This window comes from Arachis ipaensis, chromosome B03, assembly GCF_000816755.2.
Source record: "Arachis ipaensis cultivar K30076 chromosome B03, Araip1.1, whole genome shotgun sequence".
Classification (NCBI taxonomy): Eukaryota; Viridiplantae; Streptophyta; class Magnoliopsida; order Fabales; family Fabaceae; genus Arachis; species Arachis ipaensis.
In genome coordinates, this window is record NC_029787.2 from 129,742,334 (window position 1) to 129,754,412 (window position 12,079).

Consider the following 12,079-nt stretch of genomic DNA (forward strand, 5'->3'; position numbering starts at 1 on the left):
GTATCATAAAACATAATAAAAAATTATTTAGTATCATTCGTTGTTGTAAATAATTTTATAAAATTTAAAAATTTCTTATAAGATATTATGAATACCATAAAATTTATAATGTACTCATTATGTACTTATGGTTATTTTCAAAAATTTTTTCAACAATCCTCTACGTCTAATATATCAATTTCATTTTTTCTGCCTCCACCATCCTCTTTTCACAATTCTTAATCATTTTTGGTCATTTCTACAATTTCTGACTCTTCTTAGAATCCTAATTGGGTGCTAGCCATTATCTTACTAATGATAAATTAAATCTCATGATAGTATCAAGACTATATTAGACCAGATATTATTCATGGCCAATGGTGTAGGTATATCAATATAGAATTTTGGTAATTCTATTTTAACAAATATTCTTACCCAACACTATTTTTATCTAAAAGATATATTATTTAATCTTCTAATTGCTAAAAATCTTTTTAGTGTCTCTAAATTCTGTCTTAATAATAATGTGTTATTTTTAAGTTTTTTGCTTTTTACTATCTTGTGAAGTCACAGATCAATAAAAAAAAATTCTACTTACAACTTAGGAAAGGGCTTTATGTTTTTGAAAATATTAAAATTCCTAAGGAGATTGATGATACTACCCCTTTTCATATTTTTCTTACATAATATAAAACTAGCCTGTTAGATTGGCATATGAGATTAGGACATTGCTTACATGCTATTGTTTTAAAAATTGTGAACTCTTATAATTTGCCTTGCTCTAATAAAAATACTTCTTAATAGCACCGTGTGAACATGGCAATATGGCAAAAATGCATGCTCTCCCTTTTTCTAACTCTCTTAATTTATCATAGGTTTTCTCCAGATTTTTTGATGGTCATGATCGTTTTTCATAATTCTTGTTCCTCATAGTGTGTATCACTTGTTATGCAACAAGGATATTATCTAAATTAATCTTGCCAGAAAGTAAAACTTGTTTAGGTGTTAGAAATAAGAGTAGACATAAAAATTTAAGTCTAGTAACAATAATTTTAGTGATAATCTTATAGAAAATATTGCATAAGCTAGTAGGTCTAAAATGACTAAAATTTTTAGAAAAAAGAATCTTGGGAATAATAGATGTAGCACTTTAGTAGCCTAGGCAATCTTACTAGGTTCATTAAAAAACAAACTTTAGCCACTCCATAACCAAATTGGCAACAGTATTCTACGAATGTTGAAAAACTTGGTAGAAATCCTATCATTTCCTAGCACTTTCCAATTTTTCGTACTTAAGATGGCCTTTTTTATCTTTTCTAGCTTAACCTCCCTGCCGACATTCATATTTTTTGTCTAGCAACCTAAAAAGTATCGTGAGATGGGAAAAAGGTTGGTTTCCATATCTTTAGTATAAAGGGTTTTAAGAAATTAACTTTACCCAATTGTATTGCTTCCGGTATTTTTTTATTGTTGAGTTTAGAGAACTAAACTATCATTAAGATGATGACTAAACATTATTCGGTTATTTGTTTGTATGATTTTGTTGTGTTTGTGTGCAGAAAATTAATTAATTCACATTGACCCAAGAAGCATGAAAAATAAGCTCATATTGCATCTGGCCCAATATGATTCAAACAAAGCACTCATATCATATGATGAATAGCTATGAAAGCAAACAATCTAAACAAAGAATATAAAAAAAGAAATATGACCCAATATCAAGTTCAGTTTGAACAAACTATTCATTCCAACAATCTTGATCCAAAGATTAAATGGCTGAACCATGAGAAGAAAGAAAACGAACAAACTGGCCCAAAAACAAACATAAAGCCCAAGCTGGTGGTCCATATTCAAATCCATTCCTCCAACTTGGGTTCTAACTAAGTGACTTAATTCCATTTCAGTTGAACCATTCACTTCACCTACCGAACCAAAATTCTCTCTTCTCTCTCTACTCTTTCTTTCATATCACATCACCATCTGTAACAAAAAGAAAGAATGAAAACGTTCTAAAGCTAGGGTAAAGGGTAGAACAAAAAATTTATTTCCAAATTCAAGCAAGAATAGAAAAAAAGAGGGCTACAACAAGAGGGAAGATCACATCAGAAAAGAAAATTATAATAATAAGGTTTTTCGATTTGTGCTTCATCAAGGAATGTTGAAGAAATCAACTAGGTCACAAGCACCATTCTGAAAACTTTGAAGAAAGTGAAGTCAGTGGTGCTCTGCTGCTCATCAATAATCAAAAATCAAACTTGGGACCAAAGCAAGAACGCACGGCCCAGATTCAAGAAGCATGAAGAAAAATGTTGAAAGAGAATACTGAAGGTATGGTTGCATGTCACTGCTTCTACCCTCTCTCTCTTCTGTGAATGCCGCTGCTGCATATTTGTATTGGGAGAAGAGAACCAACATGTGCTGAAGCAAGGTTTCAAGCCCTAAAAGCTTCACTCCTCTATAATAGGGGTGACCGGCCAAGGATTGAGACGAGGAGTGAGAGCACCACATTTGGGGTTCCTATAGCTCACTGAGCTGTTTATTCTTCTCCTTCATGGTTGTCATATTGTAATTCTTTTTTCTCAATTTAGTCTGTCTGAATTTCATTGGAAAAGGGCAAACATGATGATGTTTGTAAGAAAAAGCCAATGAGTGAAAAAAGGCAGTGAGCTAGACTTGGAGAAAAAGTCTAAGTTATTTCAGAAATTCTTTGTATGTATTTCTGTTTTGTTGTCATGATCCTGAGGGGATTCCCTTGCAAATTGAGTTAGCACTTTGTTGTTGAAAGCTAGGGTGAGTTCTAGTCAACTTCAGGTTGGGTTAGAATCTAGACTTGTCCTAGATAGGATTGGATAGATCCTAGGAAGAATTGGTGATTGTAATCTGTTGAAAATATAGTGAAATTCCATAATTGTTGTGATGGAGACTGGATGTAGGCTATATTATACTGGGTAGCTGAACCAGGATACATCTGTGTGTCATTCTCTATTCTCTTCTCTGTTTCTGGTTCTGCATTATAGGAGACAAAACAAAAGTATCTCCTGATTCTACTAATCAGTTACACTCCTCTGTATCACACCTTACATGTGACTCTGTTTTGGCTCCTGCCGCGTTAAGAGACAAAACCTCAGTCTCTGCTATTTCTACTCAAAGTATTTTAACAAAACGCAAGGATTAAAAGCTAGATTAAAAGGAGTCCAAAATTCAATCCCTTCTTCTGTTAGCCACTAATAACCATCACTGGTGATTATTGCTACTCTCTTTGTCTTTTCCCTATTCAGGATTACTGGTGGTAGCTTGAAAAATTATAGTAGTCTAGCTTTGTTTGGAGTTTCCTGTTTTGATCTTGTCTGTTGATTGTTTCTTATTTCAGCATTCTTTCTTTTTGGATTCTTGTTATTTGTTACTCCTTTATCACATATATGTAAATTTCTCCCATTATTCATTTTCTTTCGCTATGGTGGCTAAGTCGAGTTCTTACCTTTTTTATTGCCCTTCCTTTTTTGAAGAATATATTTTGCCAAATTTCTTGCTATTTTTGTGCTATGGTTTCTTATCCTCCATCCAGGACCCAAAATGGTTTTTATCATTAATTTCTGATGCATTAAGTGGATTTGTTGCAGATTTGGGCATTGGGTTTATCAAATTATTGATATAACTGATTCTCAGATTTTCTCCCCCTAATTCTCGTTCTCCATTATTTCTTTTCCTTTTTTGTATTTTAGCACTTTTCTTATTCGACTGTTTTTGGAATTCAGAGCTATTGACTCAGATATGGGTGGTCTAGCCACTATTGGTAGTTTTTATTGTCGGAATTATTGGATTGTCTTTTCCCTTTTCGAGTAGCCATCAACCTTATGACCATATTTTCCACAATTGAAATAGAGTTGGTACAACCCTTTTATATTATAGTCTAAAATCCTTTTCTAGAACCGAATAAGAGGGAACTAATTACTTTCTTAAACCGATTCAACATAAATATGAGCCAATTTTTCCCTTGAATGGATGAAGGTGAGTTCATCTACTCTCAACATCGTTCCTAGTATTTGGTCGACCTTGCACAAGAAATATTTGGTGTATAATTTAGCTGACATGTTAGGAATTCTCACCCAAACTGCTAACTTCTAAACTTTATTTTATTGGAGGTATGAACAAAGGTCTCCATTTTTGGATGAGAAAGTAGTGATAAAAAATCATCCACGGTCCTTCATACGAGCATAATATAGTCATCATTGCTTGATAAACGAACAAGGAAGAAACCTTCTTCCAAATCCATGACCCGAGCAGCTTTTGTTTAGTCCCGCGCCTATGGACCCAACGATTCATTGCATGAGGTTAAGCTTCTTACCAAGCTATTTGATTATTAGGTTTTACTTTCATGGTCTACACCATTTGTCATATTCTTCGAGAGAGATATTGATCACTCGTTTTGGATTGAAGGGGAGCATGATTATCCTCCTCAAATTCATAAAATCTTGGTCGGAAAGGTGGTCTTCATCCCCCATATCAACAATCTCCTCCGGATTAACCTTGTCCAAGCCATCTTCTAGAAGCATATCTTTTTATATGAGGATTTTGTTGGAATTTATGGTTGTGACTGTGTTTTGTCAATTTTTAGCAAATAAAAAATGGTTCGATATCTAGTGATTTGGGAGCGAAACCTACTCCTCTTTGTAAGTACCAGTTCTATGAAAGTACATCAAAGACCTTTTGGTCGGACAAAAACTTAAGTAAATCTGAAAACAATAAATAAAGACTTTGAAAATAAATTGACTAAATTTGAAATGATTTGCATTGAATTTAAATAAAACAATAAAATGCCTTCGATTCGATCAAAGGACTTTTGAAACAAAAAATAAAAATTCAGGAATGTAAAATTAGACAAAGAAATTAAATGTTGCTTGAAAGATAAACTTGCAAGAAAAGTAAAGTTTGTAGAAAATGTAAATGGAAAGATAAAAACAGTGGAAGGAACCCATAGAGAAGAAACTCGAACACAGACCCAGTAATTCGCTGGGATATGAGTGTGCTTGAGTATTTTCTGAAGCAAAGTTTCAATCCGTGTACCTTTGAGCATTCTCCTATTTATAAGAATCCTTGACCAATCAAGTTGAAGTGTAACTCTCACATTCATTAATCCATAGGTAACCGTTCCTACTTCTTTTGCTTGACAAAGATAATGTTCAGAAGCAACCCTCGAATATTGGAATCTTCGATTCAACATATCGATCAGCTTGTTGACTAATCATGACAGTTTGACTCTTGCTTGATCTTTCCTGCCAAAGGACTCTCTTTCGGTGTAGACTTTTTCGAAGACACACGCTTATTGACTCTTGAATACTCCCTTTTTCGAAATAAATTATTTTCAACTAACAAATTGCCTCCTATAATTAATGTGTTATTTTCGATATCATCTTAGAATAATAACACTTAATCCTAACATGCTCCTATTATATCATCATAATACATTAATCAATCATAAATGAAATTCACTACCCATCATTTACTCGCGCCTATCCGACATATTTTTCACTATTCTTAATTTCTCTCTCCACCACTTCACCTTCTCTAGGAAGTTACCCAATTTCAAATTTTGAATTTCATCATATGAAATGGCGAAGCACCCTTTTAATTACTGGATAAACTTCTATCATCACTCACCATTTACTTTCTATTTTCAACTTCCATCTTTCTTCCTTCTCTGAAGTCTCCGCACGATTCCACTTTCAACTTTATCACTACCAGAGCTTACTTTCACCCATCAATGGCTTCTTCCTCAGTTAAAAAAATCTCTACTGCCCAAGATAAGGGCAAAGGTCCTGCAACTCAAACCCAGGAACCACCAAACCTGCAAGTAGTAAACCAGTTTAACGACGAAATTGTTAAGGACCGTCAACTCTTGCCTAATGACAAAAGGATTCTCATTCCTTTCACTGTTGACGATGAAACGTGCTGTTTTGTTGGCCCCATTCAGACTTTGAAGCGTGCCAGTAAGAAACTCGATTTCTTTCCTAACGCTGAAGGAGATGATTTACTCATCAAATAAGATCTCTTCATTGCCCCTTTCCTCGATCTCAAAAAATTCTTTAGAAATAACCCCAAAATTACTCCTTGAGGAGCTGATTTTTGAGCTTGGCATCGACGTCTCGAAATAGTAAAAAGTGATGCTTAGAAGGCTCTAGGTATTCATGATCTCCTTCGTCTTTCCCATTTCTCTCCTACCACTCACCATTGGATGATTGGGGCATCTGTGTGTTTTTGGAACAAAACAATAAATAGCTTTCACCTCTCCTGTGAAATGGTAGGGCCTACATTACTTGATGTGGCTGTCATCACTGGCCTTCCGATAAATTTTCCTAAAGTGACTTGTGATATGCAGCCAAATAAAACTTATAAGATAACTCAGAAGAACTCTTACAACGACTTCATCAATCAGCATATGGGACATGAGAATGATCCTGTAACTGATGAAGAAAGCGTGGCGTTCTTATAATACTGGTTGAATGTCATCGTTTTCTGTTCGATGAGTATTCAAATGCAAAAGTTATTTCTTCCTTTGACTGCTCTTTTGCATGAAGGTCACAAATTCAATTTAGCCAAATTGATTTTGGGGCATTTGTATGATGAACTCGAGTATTTGGTTGATTGTCTTCGAGCTAACTCGTCGATCAGTGTAGGTGGCCCTCTTTGGCTCCTACAACTTTGGTTAAATGTTGTATTTGAAAAATACATGAAGCAAGATGGGGGCAGTGCTTCAAATAAACAACACATCGAAGGATTTCGATTGGCCCCTTTTCAACCAAATTTCGAAAATGCCACGTCGATTGAAGACTTATTTTGGGCTGTCTTTTCACTTCACTCTTGCAAAAACTTCAACAATAACGATTTGAAATTCACACCATTTCTGCGTCGAAGTTGTGGACCAACATGGTTCGAACGTCTTCTCTTTCCATCTGATGATGGAGAAAATGAAGTTGACAAGAAAACTTGGGCAAACCTCCTTGCTGTTCAGGTACTTCCGATTGGACTACCTCAATACAAGAAAGAACAATTTAAGGTGGCCCTTTATGCCCCCCCCCCACTATGTTGCCAGGCAGATGGGCTTCTCTCAAGCTATTCATTCTCCTGTTCCTCAAAATGACAAAGCTCTTTGTCATATCGAACTCAACTTGAAGAAAGACATCGAGAACTGCCTCACCATCAATCAACAACACCGAAACAACTATTCTCATCTCCTTTATGAGCGTAGTTCATTTGTTACTAAATCTTTCATCGAATGGTGGACCAAGTATTATTCCCAATACAGTCGCACATTCGATGAGATAAAAAACTCCTCAATAAAAATTATTCAAGCTACTGAAGGCTCACCAAAAAGGGCCCCAAAAAGAAAAGTTGAAGCCACAGTGCAACACAAACAACCAAAAAATAAGATTCGAAAAGTTTTAGCCAACGTTTTTAAAAGGGTAAGCCCTTGTTCGAACTCTTTTCTTCACATGATGCTAAATTAGCTAAACTAGTGGCTGTTCTGACGAAGATCACTCAAGAGGAAGAGTTTCCCATCTCGAATTCAACCACTAAGGATCAACCCACATTGAGTCTTCTTACAGAACTTAATCAACACACTCTTAAACAATTAACTACCATCCTGAGGCGACTAACACATACTCCCAAAAGATGGATCAACCCGATTTGAATGTCCTTTTGTCTGACATTTTAAGTTCTTCTTTCGAATTCCAGGTTCCGTCTCAATTCTCTTCCATAATAAAGAGGTTCACCAAGGTCTCAAACAACTGCATCATCATTCAAGACAAGTTGCAAGAAACTAAAGAAAGGGTAGCCAAAATCAAAACCGAATCGAAAGAGATTGATGCTGCTCTCCAGTCGATGCAACAATCATACAAGGAATATGACTTAAGACTTGCTCAGGCTGTCAGTGCTCAAGTCCATTTCAACAAACGAGATGAGGAACTTGAAATAGAGCTAGCCAGAATTGGAAAGGAGTTGGCTAGAATTCGAAAGAGACGAGCTGAATTGGTCGAGCCCTTTGTCACAGCACAAGAAAAAAAACAAAAGATCTTCAAAGAGCTTTGCATAACTCCCACGTTCATTAATCCACAGGTAATTGTTTCCGCTTCTTTTGCTTGACAAAGGTAATGTTTAGAAGCAACCCTCGAATCTTTGAATCTTTGATTCAACATATCGATCATCTTGTTGACTAATCATGACAGTCTGACTCTTGCTCGATCTTCCCTGCCAAATGACTCTCTTTCGATGTAGACTTTTTTCGAAAACACACGCTTACTGACTCTCAAGTACTCCCTTTTTTGAAATAAATTATTTTTTACTAACAGACTGATTGATAACCATTTCTTCCGCTGCAACATTGGCCTCCTTCATCTCCACTTTCTGGTTCTCAACAATCTATGTTTTCTCTTTTATATGATCTTTATGTTCCACGACATTCATCTTAACTTTTTTAGTGCTCCTGACCACTAGATCCTTTTTTTTCGGTGACCGTTTCTCTGTGTCAACTAGATTTAGATCATAGCTCATCCTAAATACTTTTTGTTACTACAAATTATTTTTATCAATATTATATTAGTACTAACATTTTTTTCTAGGGGTGGCAACAGGGCGAATTTTTGCTTTATCCGACCCCGCTCCGCCCTACAATAATCTGCATAGAACCTGTCCCGCTCCTACTTATGGATAGTAAAAAATTGAACCCTAACCGACCCTGCCCTGCCATATAACAACCTATATAGAACTAGCTCCGCTTTTACCCACGAGTAGTAAAACGTTAAACTCTAACCTGCTCCTGCGGTACCCGCTCCACCTCTATCCACCCCTATAATTATTAAAATTTAATAAATAAAATTAAATTTCAAATTTTATATAACTATCATCACATACATAACATAAATTAACGTAAAAATTTAAATATGATATAATATTATTAATAATTTTACTATTTATTTTACATATATTACACATATTATATATATACCGGGTGGGTATCACCTAAACTTGGCCCGGCCCTGCCCCGTCCCGCTAAAAATCCGCCCTCAGTGCGAGTTGGATAATTACCTGCCTGAACGGATAAAAATAGGATACGGTTCCGCTACGTTACCAACAGCATATCTGCCAACTTCTGCCAACTCTTATTTATAATTGTGTTTCATGGAAGTGTGTTCATGGATGTGTCTAATAAAAATGTCTTTTTTATAGCTATGCTTAATAGAAGTGTCTTTATAGATATATTTTCTGGATGTGTCTCTTTATATATATATTTAAAATATATTAATTATTAGACACATCCACGAACACACTTCCATGAAACACAATTATAAATAAGAGTTGACAGAAGTTGGCAGATAATAAGTTGGTATCCTATACTTTTCCAATAGGATAAGCACCCACGGATTCGAGTGGTGTTACCATCCCTATTTTTCCCTCTTTTCCAAGTCAATATTTTTAACAGCATATGCTCTTAGAAAGAAATTTTTTACTACATACACAGGCCTAAAAAATGCACTAGGTAGAGGCATGCATGATTTGGTATTTAGTAATAGGGTAAAATATCTTTTATCTTTAAAATTTGTTAAAAATTTTAAAAATATTCATAAATTTTATTTTATTTTAGTTTTATCCTAAAAATTTTTTATTCGTATCAAATATATTCCTGACAGCTAAATTTTTAAAAAATTTTGGACTAATCTAGTAATAATAATTTAACTATTATAAATATATTTAATACAAATTAAAAATTTTTAAAATAAAATTAAAATAAAATAAAATTTAAAAATAAAAATATACTTTACATTTGGAAAGATGAATTGTATATAAATTGTTAAGTGAAATCAGGGTCAGGTTCACAGAAATCCATGAAAGAGAAGTGTCGTGAGTGATGACTGCAGCAATGTTTCCCCAAACCGAAGTTCAAGATAAAAAAGTAATCACTTCAATTTGCTCCTTCCCATAACACCACCGCTTCGCTGATTCATGGCATCATCATCGTCACATGCATGCTTTTATTTTATTTACAGATGACGCACAGACTCCTCCTTCCATATCCGAAGACAGTATTGTTATAATTGTCTTGTGGGTCTCACCAGCACCATTCCCTTCCCAATGAGTGGGTGGTCCCACATCCCACCGCCCCTCTCACATCCCTCTCCATCGTCCACCTCATCACTCGTCATACTTTCTTCTAAGAAAACAACGTTTTTTTATTTTTTTTTATTTTTTATTATTGGATTAATAATAATGTTTGTCTAAATTGTAAATTGTTGTAATATTTTATTAAAATGTAGGATGATTTAATTTTAGAAATAGAAATTGGACCATCTAATTTTAAAGAAATACAAAAATTAGACTGTCTAATAATCAGATCTTTGTAATTTCTGTACTCGAATCTTTTAGTTTGTGTTTAAAAAATTAAAAAAATTGAAATATATAAATCGGATTCTCCAATTTTTGTACTCCAAATTTTTTTAATTTTTTAAACACAAATAAAAAATTCGATTTATATACCTCTCACAATTTTAAAAAATATAAAAAATTATAATATTAAAATATATCATTCATCTCACTTCTATATCTAAATTTTTTTTTGTCACATTTTTCACTTTTATGATTTATTTTGGGGGTCAATTTTCACTCATATCATTCATGTGTTACCTATTCATTTAGTATGAACTATACAATTGAAATATGTTAGTCATTGTCTTTCATTTGGTCAAATACCGAATAATTTTGGTCAAATATTGAGTAATATTAAATCAAATTGTCTAAGAAAATATTTTTATTGGAAGTAACTGAAATTAAAAGAACAATTTTAGTGATATTTTGTGGACAAGTCAAATTTTGTTCTTGTACGATAAGAAAAGTTTAAAGAAATAAATTTTTATATTACGAAAATAATGATAATAAAAATAATATACGGGTATAATTGAATGAGTCTAAAACATGTAGAGAAACAGAAATTTTGTCCACATGGAGTTATTCTCATATTTATGTTTTCCACAGAAACTAATCTTAATCTTTATTTAATTGTAACCGATCGATTCACCAAAAGACAACTGAATAAAAACAAATGATTTAGTTCTTTTCATACACAAAAAAATCGAGTTTGACCTTAACTATGCTTTTAAATAATTTTTTTAATTAAAAATAAAAAAACTAACACATACATTGTATCAAAGGATAATTTTATGAAATGTAATTGTGATTGATTAAACGTGTAAAAACTGAAGTGAAAATGTGAGATTGAAAATCCCAACTTCATAAAATAGTTGGAGGGACATTCCTTTATGCATTTTCCCTTTTGTGTCACAAAATGAAAAGATAGGAACCATTTTCTTTTACGTTACAGTAATGTCCCATTTGTTAATTATAGCATGATATATGAATATAAAGTGGATTCGAATCTCTTTATCTTTGGTAAAAAAATAAAAGAAAAATTTTTTTTAATTTAGTAATATATAATAATTTTTTTGTGGTAACTGAAATTAAAAGAGAATTTTTAGTGATATATTGTGAAGAAGTCAAATTTTGCTTTTGTACCATGAGAAAAGTTGAAAGAAGCAAACTTTTATATTACGAAAATAATGATAATAAAAATAATATGGGGTATAATTTAATGAGTCTAAGAAATGTAGAGAAATAGAGATTTTGTCGTTATAAGACTATTCTCATATTTATATTTTTTACACAAACTAATCTTAATCTTTATTTGATTGTAACCGATTGATACATCAGAAGACAGCTGAATAAAAACAAGTAATTGTTTTCTTTTCATACACAAAGAAATTGAGTTTGACCTCAATTATGCTTCTAAATAATTTCTCTCAACTAAAAATAAAAAAAAACCGACACATACACTGTATCAAAGGATAATTTTATAAAATGTAACTACGATTGAATAAACGTGTAAAAACTGAAGTGAAAATATGAGATTGAAAATCCCAACTTCAAAAAATAGTTGGAGGATATTCCTTTATGCATTTTCTCTTTTGTATCACAAAACGAAGAGATAGGGACATTTTCTTTTAAGTCACAGTAATGCCCCATTTGTTAATTAGAGCATGATACATGAATATAA